The sequence below is a fragment of the Berghia stephanieae genome, chromosome 10, assembly GCF_034508935.2.
Source record: "Berghia stephanieae isolate SIO BIC M18660-M18661 chromosome 10, UCSD_Bste_1.3, whole genome shotgun sequence".
In the NCBI taxonomy this organism is placed as follows: Eukaryota; Metazoa; Mollusca; class Gastropoda; order Nudibranchia; family Aeolidiidae; genus Berghia; species Berghia stephanieae.
This window is the reverse complement of record NC_088369.1, coordinates 38570592-38583783: the sequence shown is the minus strand read 5'-3', so window position 1 is coordinate 38583783 and position 13192 is coordinate 38570592. Positions and strand designations below refer to the sequence as shown.

At 34.7% G+C, this 13192-nt stretch overlaps 1 protein-coding gene across 1 annotated transcript in view; it reads right to left on the bottom strand.

Moving 5' to 3' along the window:
* LOC144981101 (uncharacterized) overlaps window positions 1-13192 on the bottom strand; it is an 860429-nt gene that overhangs the window by 454238 nt on the left and 392999 nt on the right. The gene's annotated exons all lie outside the window — the stretch shown is intronic.

The window sequence follows — 13192 nt, the reverse complement described above, 5'->3', positions numbered from 1 at the left end:
GTATAACATTGATCAGCAAAATGAACCCTACAACACAGTGTAGCCTATATAGCTATAATAAAACATTTTTCTTTAAATTGTCAGATTTACAAACGAAATCTGAATGATAAAAGTGCTGGTTGGATCGTAACGAAAGTGACGATTTTCCTATGGTTGGTAAGGAGATGGTTTACGGCGCTTGTTGCATTATTATGTCTTTCAGCGCCAGTACAAAAAAAAAAAAAGAAAAAAAAAAGAAGCTTAAAAGAGGAAAAGATGTAGATGTCGATCTGAAGTAAAAATCACCAAAGAAAAAGCAAGAGAAAGAAGTCTGGGTCAGAAAGTTAGAAGAGCAATCCATTAACTCACTCAACCCTAACAATAATAATAATAATGGTATAGATTTATTGTGCGCCAAACATCCCTTCATCTGGAGGGCTCTGGGCCAGTGACATCTATAGAGTATTTGAAGTCCTAGCTCTGGGTGCATAACATAGATTAAGCCTTTACACGGTACACGAAGAACGCTCATTATACACATAATCAAAAGAAAGCCTGTCGGAATAAGAATGTCTTCAATCGACGCTTGAATTCCTCTAGTGAAGACAAAGAACGTATCTCGAGTGGTAGCAAATTCCACAACCTTGGACCAGAATGCTGATAGGCGCGTTCACCAGCCTTCAATCGACAGCGGGGTGTTTTCAATTTGAGGTCGTTCGTTGATCGAAGCGATCGCTGTGGGTTATACCGTTCAACGAGGCTTGAGAGATATGCTGGTGACACCGGTTATATCCGTAGTTTACCCGGGTTACTTTTACCCCATGCCTATCTATTACATTTTGCTGAGACAAATTATAGACCTAGGCGTAGTATCAAAGCTAATGTTTTGAATTTTTTACATGTTAATGGTAGTTGAATAAAACTATCTATGTACATGCTCATTTTTAATACATGTTTTCTAATTTTGAAAAGTAGCAAAATCGCTAGGATTGAGTGAGTTAATGGGCCTATTTTGACTTTACCTAAAAGTGCCACCGCAGAGGATCGTGATTCGTGGAGACAGCTGACCGGCAACGTGCTCTAGAGCACAAGCCACGATGGATGATGAAAAGTGCCATCCAGGCACAAGGAAAGGGTCCCCGGGGGCAGCGTGGCTCAGCCGTACGGTCTTTACTTCGTACCCGTAAGGTAGCCTACCGAGTCGATCACCCGCCGCTGCGCTGTGTACTGTGTAGCATTGAACAAGTCATCTCGCTCGCCCGAGCTCAATTTGCGGCGCCGCTGCACAGCGACTGACGCCTGGGTTATTCCAGTCTTCCTTTGGAATAGACCCTAGAGACAAATTTCCCCTATGGGATGAATGAAGGGAGTTTTATTTTATTTATTTATAAAGGATACATTCAAATGTAATACCGATAAAAGTACACAACAGAGAGATTATTTACAGGGGAAAAAATATCATCTCTCAATAAGATATGACTTATATATTTGACTGTCTCCCTTCCAGCTAAGGATCCCCGCCATGCCCAGGAGAAAAAAAAAAATCCCAAACAAAACTGAGCAATCTCAATCCAGAACAAAGACAGAGAGCAAAACAGAAATGGAAAAGTGTAAGGAGGATAGAAGACACACGACGTGACCCCTCTGCCAAGCATGGGAAATCACTATTTGGATAAAACGAAAGCTCCGATTGGAGGAACTCTGACCTTCGGTAAATCTCCGTCACACTGATGTCCTATTTAAAATAAGATACTAGTGATGACGACGATGATGATAATGATGATCATAATAATAATAATAATAATAATAATAATAATAATAATAATAATAATAATAATAATAATAGTAATAATAATAATAAATAATAATAATAACAATAATAACAAAAATAATAATAATGATGATGATGATGATGATGATGATGATGATGATGATGATGACAATAATAATATTTATTGTTTTTGTTTTCTTTTTAAGGGTTTTACGGCGCTTGCAACACATTTAGGTTATATCAGCGCCAGTAAAGAGGAAGAAAATGGGATAGTCGAAAGTTCTAGAATTACAATTAAAGCACCCAAGAGAGAGTAAGACAAAGGGGAATTGGGGTCAAATAGGGATCAGATGTAGATTCCAAGAGCATACCATCAATGTACTAAGCTTGAGATCACCTATAAGTCTCATCCGGACACAAGCACAAATTCCAACAAGGAGGAATACACTCAGATGCTTACATCATACATTAAAAATAAATATAATAATACATAACAGAGAGATGATTTACAAGGAAAAAAATATCATCTCTCAAAACAATAACTATGCATTTGACTGTTTCCCTCCCAGCCAGGACTCGGGCCACGGCCAGGACAAAACCAAGTCATCTCATTCCAAGACAAAGACAGAAAGCATGTTGGAAAACAGATATAAGGGGATAGAAGACACAGTATGTACCTCCCTGCCCACTACGGGAGGTCAGGATCCCCATCCAAAATTATAATAATAACAAAAACAACAACAACAACAATAATAAATAAATAAATAAATAAAACACTGAGTCATTTCCATTGTTTGCTTGAGTTGGGGATTTATTTCACCAAAATTACCAATAAAGAAACAATATCATTATTATGCTCTCAATACAGCAGATGCAAAAAGCCATTTTAACTTTCACCATTGCCTTCATTAAAGAAAACCAAAAAACAAAAAAACAAAACAAATAAAGGCATGAGAGTTGGAGCAAAAGGAAGAGGAGAGACAGGAGAGGGAGAGGAGGAGATGGAGTTAATATGTGACCCCTCGTCTCAAAACGGTATTATGTCGGAATGATTAGGATTCTAAAAATGGAGTTAATAGCCGGAAATATCAGCCTTGCAATGAGTTTGTATGTTTTATTGAAGAGAATGAATGTCGTATCTTAGAATGCTAAATAGCAATAGTTAAAATTTTAGACCAGGTTGACTTTAATTCGGCTTTTTATCATCTGGTTCATCCCGATATAATACCGTTTTGAGACGATGGGTCACATATATGCTTGTTTGTTTTAAAGGGTTTTACGCACGACGCTTGCAGCACATTTAGGTCATTTTATCTCCAGAAAAAGGAAGAAAATAGGATAGATAAAAAGGTGTAGATTTGGAATTGAAAGCACACTATAAAAAGTGAGACAAAGGGGAATTGGTTCAACTAGGGAACAGACATGTAGATTTCAAGAGCATACTATCAGTTCACTAAATTTGAGATCAACTAAAAGTTTCATCCAGGCACGAGCACAGGATCCCACTATGAGGAATACACTCAAATGTTTACAAACTATTTTATATCTAAAGCAAAAAAAAAAAAAAAAAAAAGAGAGAGAGAGAGAGAGAGAGAGAGAGAGAGAGAGAGAGAGAGAGAGAGAGAGAGAGAGAGAGAGAGAGAGAGAAAGAGAAAGAGAGAGAGAGAGAGAGAGAGAGAGAGAGAGAGAGAGAGAGAGAGAGAGAGAGAGAGAGAGAGAGAGAGAGAGAGAGGATTTACAAGGTAAAAAAGTATAATCTCCCAAAACTATAACTATACATTCGACTGTTCCCCTCCCAGCCAAGCACTCCGGCCAGGGTCAGGACAAAACTAAGTAATCTCTTCCAAGACAAAGACAGACAGCAATTGGAAAACAGGTATAGGGGTATAGAAGACACAGCAAGTACCTCCCTGCCCACTATGGGAGGTCGGGAAACCCTACCCAGTAGATCTGCAGAGAAAGGTAAAACAAAATCAATAATATAACAATACAAATTATTGACCAAAAGAAAAAAAAAAAAAGAAAAAGGAAGGAGAAAACAGAGAAAAAAAAAGGTATATACATAGGTTAAATAATATAATGAATATATTATATTTTTTTTAATCTAAAAAAATTTATTGAAAAAAGTCTGGTTAGCAAAATTGAGCCTTAAAATTGTTTTGAGTGAAACGAAATTTGAAAAAGCAGACAAGTTTAAAGTTAAATGATAATAAAATTAAAACATCAATCACCATAAAACCAAAATGAAGGGGTAAATACTACAAGATCTCATTCCATTAACCAATCAAACTAGCTTAAACCCCCCCCCCCCCCCCCCACACACACACACAAAACAAACAAACAAACAAACAAACGTACATGCACACACACACACACACACACACACACAACAATAACAACAACAGCAAACAAACAGGGTTTATTAAAGCAATTTAACTATGAATAAAATATCAGTGCAATCATTTTTCATTGAAATACTCCTTATTTCCATGCGAAGAAAATTTTTATAAATCATATGATAAAGTAATGATAAATATCACAGCTGGGCGGGGAATGGAGCAATGGATACAATACTGGATACACTATGGATAACGAATTGACAATAATTTGTGACCTACCGCCTCAAGACGGTATCATGTCGGGGTGTGACATTGATACTGAAAATTACATCTATAGTCAAAAATAGGATACTAGGAATAAGTTTATGTGTTTTATTGAGTAGAACAGTATACAGTGGAATCTGCATTAAGTCAACACTCTTAAAGTCAACTGGTTTGTTTGTTTGTTTTTAAGATGTTTTACGGCGCTTGTGACACAGTTAGGTCATATCAGCACCCGTTAAAAGGAAGAACATTGGATATTAATAAACATTCTATGTATGTGAACAATTAAAAGGACTTGAGGAAATAGTGAGACAAAGGGGAATGGTTCAAAAAGGGAACAGATGTGTAGATTCCAAGAGCACACTATCAGTGTACTTAGTTTGAGATCACCTAAAAGTCTCATCCAGACACCAGCAAAAGATCCCACTAAGAAGAATTTACTCAAATGCTTACAAATCATATGTTAAAGATGAAAAAATAACAGGATATAATAGAGATGATTTACAAGGAAAAAAAATATAATCTCCCAAAACTATAAAATACATTCGACTGTTTCCCTCCCAGCCAAGGACTCCGGCCAGGGTCAGGACAAAACTAAGTTGTTTGTTTTTGTTTTTGTTTTTAAGGGTTTTACGGCGCTTGCAACACATTTAGGTCATATCAGCGCCAGTAAAAAGGAAGAAAATGGATAATAAAAAGTTCTAGAATTACAATAAAAGCACCCAAGAAAAGGTAAGACGAAGGGGAACTGGGAACAAATAGGGATCAGATGTAGATTCCAAGAGCAAACCACCAATGTACTTAGTTTGAGATCACCTATAAGTCTCATCCGGACACAAGCACAAAATCCATCAGAGAGGAATACACTCAGATGCTTACATTATATACTAAAAATAACAAATATAATAATACATAAGAGAGATGATTTACAAGGAAAAAAATATCATCTCCCAAAACAATAACTATGCATTTGACTGTTTCCCTCACAGCCAAGACTCCAACCAGGGCCAGGACAAAACTAAGTAATCTCATTCCAAGACAAAGACAGAAAGCAATTGGAAAACAGATACAGGGGGATAGAAGAAACAGCAAGTACCTCCCTCTGCCTACTTTAATTCTTCTCAGTGTTCCCTGTGGCCTTCCCCTTGATCTTCTGCCCTGAGGGTTCCAGTCCAATACTTTCTTTGTTATAGTGGAGTCGTTCTTTCTAAGGGTGTGTCCAATCCACCTCCATCGTCTTCTTCCTATTTCCTCTCCCCCATTTTTAAAGAATGCATGAAGACCAACATGTCACATTAAAAAAAATGTATTATCCCTCTCTACTTTTTAATATAATATCATTTAACCTTTACCAGTTTATCAAGAAGTATCTTCATAATCATTTATTTATTTATTTATACTGGATAAGAATTTTATTATAAGTATACTAGACACATAGTCACCATAATATATCCGCTTGTTGTTCCACTGCACTTTTTAAGACTTTTAATATTCTTTGCCAATTTTTATTTAATTTATTAACATTTAATATTTGTTTATATAAAACCGAATTGTGTTGTGATACAAAATTATAATTTCCATACAAGGATCAATAAAGTATATCTTATCTTATCTTTTATCTTATAACTCTGATCATTATGACTACAATTTCATATTTTAGCATCCGCTTCGCCCCAACATAATACCAGTTTGATGAGGTGGGTCAAATATTTAAAAAAAAATAAATTAAGAAGAGGGTTTATGATAATGTTGTATAAATAAAACAATATTGATGTTTGGATAACTCAAAATAGGTGAAAAAAAAAGGGAAAATACTGAAGATAAAATGTCCATAAATGATGTAAAATACATGATCAATTAAAACATTCATTTTTTCGAGGTAAACTCATCTGAAGCCAATAAAGTAATATTACATAGAGGGTTTATGATAATGTTGTATAAATAAAACAATATCTATGTTTGGATAACTCAAAATAGGTGAAAAAAAAGGGGAATAACGTAGATAAAATTTCCATAAATGATTTAAAAAAAAATACATGATCATTAAAAAAATAATTTGCGCTTTGAGGTTCAACTCTTATTCTTATCAAGCCAATCGGAACAGAAATAAAAAAAATATTTATAATACTGGGGCAAAGTCGGCAATTCTTGAAGGATGTAGAAAAATCAGCTTTTTGAAATAAATGTGAATGTCAGATAACCTGTCAATATGTATTTCTTTTCAAATGGCGTTATGAAAACTTATAACAATACCAATATTTGTATGTTGCGTACATAATTGTTACACTAATAATATGTTTAATTGATTTTCACAATGCACAACAAAAGAAAAAATAAGATTAAAATAAAACACACACAAAAAAAATTGTTTAAAAAAACCCAACAAACAACCGTGTCTTTTTCTATTTGGTATATACGTCATCTTTGTAAATCATGATACTTGCCCGACTATGGGCTAATGCGACATTTTAAACTTTTGCCTATCAAAATGACAACAAAAATAATACAATTAATTAAATTAAAACATTGCGGTTAATTATAAAAATATCAGCAGAGGGTTTATATTGATTTTGTCTTTTTTTAAATGGAAAAATCATAATAACAATCACTGATGTTAATATAAGAAAAAATTATTTAAAAAAATATCACCAACTATTAACTGCTTGCTTACAATGATCAAACCTGCCTTGACAAACATTATTACAAAAGGAATGGGTTCTGTACAAAGGTACAATGTGGCAACTCGTTTAAAATTCTTCTGGCATAAAATACGAAGTGAATAAAGATGGCACAACGGAATGAATTTTAATTGCACTGGATATAAAACAAAGGGAAGAGCTCCATGACATGACACAACCAAAGACATAAGATTTGCATTCATCATAAATGGATGTTCTGCCTCTCTGCTGGAAGAGCTCGGCCAACGAGATCGTGGATGGAGGACATCAAGGCCTGTGCTGGAATGCAGCTATGTGGTCTAATGGTATGGCACTCGCTTTCGGATCGGAAGGTCCTTGGTTCGTGCTTCGCTCAGCGCATAGTGAGGACCTTGGAAAAGGCTCTTTACTCACATTCTCTCACCATACCTGGCTGTTAACAGCATTATCTCTGTCTGAAAAAAATTATAATATCGCCTTCCAGGCGTCGTCATGTCTTGTCCTAAATGTTAAATGTTGCTGTTGGACAGGGGCCCCTTGTAAAGCGCTTTGAGCATGTTTAGTGGATATTGCGCTATATAAAAGCTCATGTTTAGAATTTTAGAAATGTCAGCAGAAGAGTGCAGCGAGAGGGAAATGCAGAGGAATGATTGGTGGATGGTTTCCAGTCAACCTCTGTCTGAGATATAACACGGGAAATCTAAAAATTAGATGTTCCAAGGAATATCGCTTTACATGCTCAATTAAAGATGATAAATTCCTATTATTGAGTATTTAGCTTTATAATAATAGCTCACATTTTTATGTGTTGTATCATCATGCAGATGATTTGATTTCAATTTATGAGAATTATATGTTATGTCATGAAGCTCTTCAAAACAGGGATTGTCATAATAAATATATGGATATGGTTTGTGCACACAATAATTATTCTACTGTACTCTGAAAAAAACAACACATATTAAAAATTTTGGCCAGAAAACTCGTCCTTCAAATATTGACTGATTAAAACGACCCTCATCTTTGCAAAAACTCTCAATCATGGGACTTCATGTTGTCTCATGATTGATTGTTTTTATGTTTTTAAAGGGTTTTACGGCACTTGCAACACATTTAGGTCATATCAGTGCCAGTAAAAAGGAAGAAAATGGGATAGTAAAAAGCTTTTAGATTTACAATTAAAAGGACTTGAGGAAAAAGTACTTACTTACTTACTTACTTTGGGGAGCTGCAAGGTCTGGGCCGGACGTCCCGCTTGCTGAAAGGAAATTGATGTGCATTTCGAACCCAACACCTCTCATTTCCAGGTGCATTGATTGCCGCGTAATCCTGTCTGACAGAGATTATTGCATATGGCCTCTCATGCATTATTGTGTCCATAACAGCACCTTCCCGTGGTGTTCCCCGTTTCTACTGAGTTTGTTATGGGCGCGACCGAGTCCCCGGCGGTATAACCGGACTAGGGAGTAGGTGGGACCCCTTCCTCTTAAGGTGCAGGAGACAGAACCCACCGATGAGTGGTACACGCTCTGCTCCTCACCCACCCACCTCACACTCATTCTGTAGTGTGGTGTCCTCTGTATGTCCTTACTTTTCTTAATCTACCCCTATAGCTCATACTTGTTTCCTAGTGCTGTAACTTTAACACTTCAAATAGGGATCAGATGTAGATTCCAAGAGCACACTATCAAAGTACTTAGTTTGAGATCACCTAAATGTGTCATCCAGACACCGGCGCAAGATTCCACTAATAGGAACACACTCAAATGCTTACATTATACATTCAAAATAACAAATATAACCATACATAACAGAGAGATGATTTACAATGAAAAACCTATCATCTCCCAAAACAATAACTGTGCATTTGACTGTTTCCCTGCCAGCCAAGCTCTGCGGCCAGGCCCAGGGCAAAACTAAGTAACCTCATTCCAAGACAAGGACAGAAAGCAAATTATAAAACTGATATAAGGGGAAAGAAGACAAAGTAAATGCCACCCTGCCCACTCTATGGTAGGTCAGGAACCCCACCCAGATGTAAAGTCCCATGATTGAGAGTTTTAGCTAAGATGAGGGTCGTTTTAATCAATCAATATTTGAAGGGCAGGTTTTCTAGCCAAAATTAACAATTTTAGATTTAAATTTTAAATGTGTTGTTTTTTTTCCAGAGTACGTCAGTGTTATGGTTTGAGCAGAAATTTGAAATGGTAAAAGTCGAATGATAACTCGTCCCTGACAATGAGTAATGCATGATTTTCATGATGGATTTCAAATCAAAGACATTTAAAAGGTAAGACAGTCAGTCACAAGTCGGGATAAAAATGTGAAAAAAAATAAAATATGGCATACACAGACAGGAGGAGACATTAAAAATTGTGTCAATGGAATACAATATTATAATATAATACTAATATCAATAATAATGGCAACAATGATAATAAAAAATAATAATGATGATGATGATAATAACAACAACAAAAACAACAACAACAACAACAACAACAACAAAAATAAATAATAATAATAATAATAATAATAATAATAATAATAATAATAATAATAATAATAATAATAATAATAATAATAATAATAATAACAATAATATTATTAATAATAATGAAAAGAATGGATACAAAACAATATTGTTTATGGCAAGCGGATGATGAGTGGCAAAGCTCTATGATTTCCCGGTACCTCATACCATCATTTGTAACAAAGCCAAAAGGAATCTCTGTATATCAAACATGAATACGAAAGCTTTTCGTTTGTAAATCATAAAATTATCAATTTCATGCTACTCAAATTTTGAAAAAGATTGCATTTATCTAACACTTAAAGTGGTAAACATCAAAGTCTAAGCGTTTCACAATTTTAGAAAGATTGCATTTATCTAGTACTTTAAAATGGTATACAAAATACTCTAAAGTGCTTCACAATTTTTTAAAAATCTCCATATTTTGAAACAAAATACATTTTAAGAAATGGAATGAGACATACAGACGATTAAGCGTGTGCATTATTCGAACAAAGATAATGCTGAAATACACCTGAAAGAACTCTGAATTCTACTTTCATTCTGATAGGATAACAAAATTTTGTGTGCAAAATGCCTTTCTAAGGACGTATAACCTATGCTGCCAAAACAATGACACAAACCCTCGAAAATAAAGTAGGTAAAAAACATTTCATAAATAATCAAAGTGAAAAAACCGAAAGGAACCAATCTAGGTCAAAATTCCTCGGCACTAATTTTGGCCAAAAAGAACCCAGAATTTATTTAGATAAAAAACTATCGGAGCTAATTTTGGCCAAGAACCAAGAGAAATAAATTAGATTAAAAACCATCGGAACTAATTTTGGTCAAAGACCCTCGGAAATAATTTTGATCAAATAATGTATGTCATGTTGTGAGTTGAAGAAGGTATCTCAATACCACAGCTACCCAAAATAACCATGATTTGAATCTGAAGGAACGAAATGGAAGACAGAAGTTACAATAATGATAGAACTATAAGAAATCAACTGTAAATATATATTAATAAATAAACGTGTTGGGTAATGTAAAAATTGTTCTAACAATCGGAGGAGATTCAAACGGGTTTCTTAATTTCAATACAATTTTCATGTATTTGACTACAACGATTCTTGAATTCATAAAAGTGGTTTTGATTAAAAAAAACAAAACAAACATATATAAGAAGTTATTCGAATGGATTTCTTAATTTCATAATAAGTTTCATATTCAATTACGACAATTCTTGATTTCATAAAAGTGATTTGTGATAAAAAATACACAATATAAAACAGGTTCACACAACTGAAGCACAACACTAAAACCTGGGAGAATTGGTCGTCTATCTCTCTCCCAAAACTTTAAAAGCTTTTCTCGGTATGACATAATACATACACGCCTGTAAATGGTTGGTGATGAATTGTGGGAACTTTTTTAACACGTGAAAATAGACCAAGAGGACAAAAATATGGAACACAACACAGATATGACACTGACACATGAATTGTCTAGACGTGTCAATACAAACATCTGAATATAAATAAAAATCTTAAAATCACAAACAGCACCGCTTACTATAAAACAATAATTACATTAAAGTGCATCAAGTGCTTGAAATTAGAATTTAAAAAATATTTGGTTTTACAACTGGACTCCTATGAATTATCACATGTGCTAAAGATGTACTGAATGAAAATAACAGCATCCAATAAATACCTATATATATATAATAATAATAATTAAAACAAAAACAAAATGAACAAAAGCAAAATAAATCACATTAAAAAAATTCTTACGAGTTTAGCGATATAATACTTTCCCACAAAATATAACACACTGCTTATGATCAAAATAAAGTTTAGCTAGCTTGTGCTGACCAAAATCACTTAAAGAACTATGATGTCATTCATATGTTATAGATATGAAATGACCGATATGATGACATAACGTAAAATATGAATATAAACTGTATAATGTTGGAGTGACATAAAATAACAAAGAATCATAGAGCTGCTGACATAGATAAAAACGATACCATTACCAACGTGAATAATTTTCTACATCAATAAAACATCTATGTATATTGTGCGGCTATGTGGTCTAGTGATATGACACTCGCTTTCGGATCGGAAGGTCCTGGGTTCGAGCCTCGCTCAGCGCATAGTTGAGTCCTTGGAGAAGGCTATTTACTCACATTCTCTCACCGTACTCAGGTGTAAAACGAGTACCAGGCCGTTTACAGCGTTGTCTCTGTACGAAAAAAATTGTAATATCGCCTAAAAGGCGTCATGTCCCGTCCTTCATGTTAAATGCTGCTGTTGGCCCGGGACCCCTTGTAAAGCGCTTTGAGCATATTTAGTGGATATTGCGCTATAGAAAAGCTCAAAGCTCAATACAAATATAACGCATATTTCTAACATGAAAAACATTTCTATACATGTGGTTTTTTTACTGTTTATTAATTTACAATGGCTATTTAACAAATAAATAAAATAAATTAAAAATAAATAAATAAAGAGGTACAGGGGGAAGAGGGGGGGGGGGGGGATGTGAGCAACACGAAGCGTCAATTAAATATTGAGCTTTTATATAGCGCAATATCCACTTAACGTGCTCAAAGCGCTTTACAAGGGGTCCCTGGTCAACAGCAACATTTAACATGTAGGACGAGACATGACGCCTGTTAGGCGATATTACAATTTTTCGGACAAAGACAACGCTGTTAACGGCCAGGTACTCATTTTACACCCGAGTACGGTGAGAGAATGTGAGTAAAGAGTCTTTTCCAAGGACTCAACTATGCGTCGAGCGAGGCTCGAACCCAGGACCTTCCGATCCGAAAGCGAGTGTCATACCACTAGACCACATAGCCGCACTTCTATACACAATTCTATACTAAATTAGCACCATGAACACAAAATAATCATACTCTAAATTAATCACATGATAAAATAATCTTGATACTAAGTTAGCATTGCGTAATGCCCTAAAATTGTAATCACCTCAATGGCAAATGAGCTTTATAAAGCACATAAATAAACAAATAAATAAATAAACACATAAAGATATAAATAAATAAATAAATAGATGCATAAACATAAATATAAATAAAATAAATAAACAAAATAACAATTTAAAAAAAAGTCTGATGTGTGTGTTGTCTCCTTACTTTTGTTTGCATTCATCTGAGGTATTTTTGCTTGAATTATATTTCCATACCCATAATATTCTATATAATATTCAAATCAAGTTATTAGCAGAGCCCAGTCATAACTATTTACAACTATTTGATAATAAATGACATGCATCAGTTTGGGAATACTGAAGACTTGACTATTTCAAGACATCAGATTCCATGAGTATTTGTTTGGACTCATCTAAAGAACAAGAAAAACAAAAAAACAAAAAAACTCTAATTTTCTTCTTTCATGGGGGTTTCGATAACTTAGTTGGTTGGGCTCTTGTATCACATGCTTACTTATCCGAACCAGCGACCACTCTAGCCCTTCGGTCTTGTGCCATGACGTAGAAATTGTATCACATGCAAAGGGACCACCGAGATTGATCCCAGGTGATGTCTATTTTTTTAAAATTTCCTGACAAATTCTAAGGTTGAAATGGTTTGACAAAGTGCCAAATGCTGACCTTCGGACAAGAACAAACCAAGAGC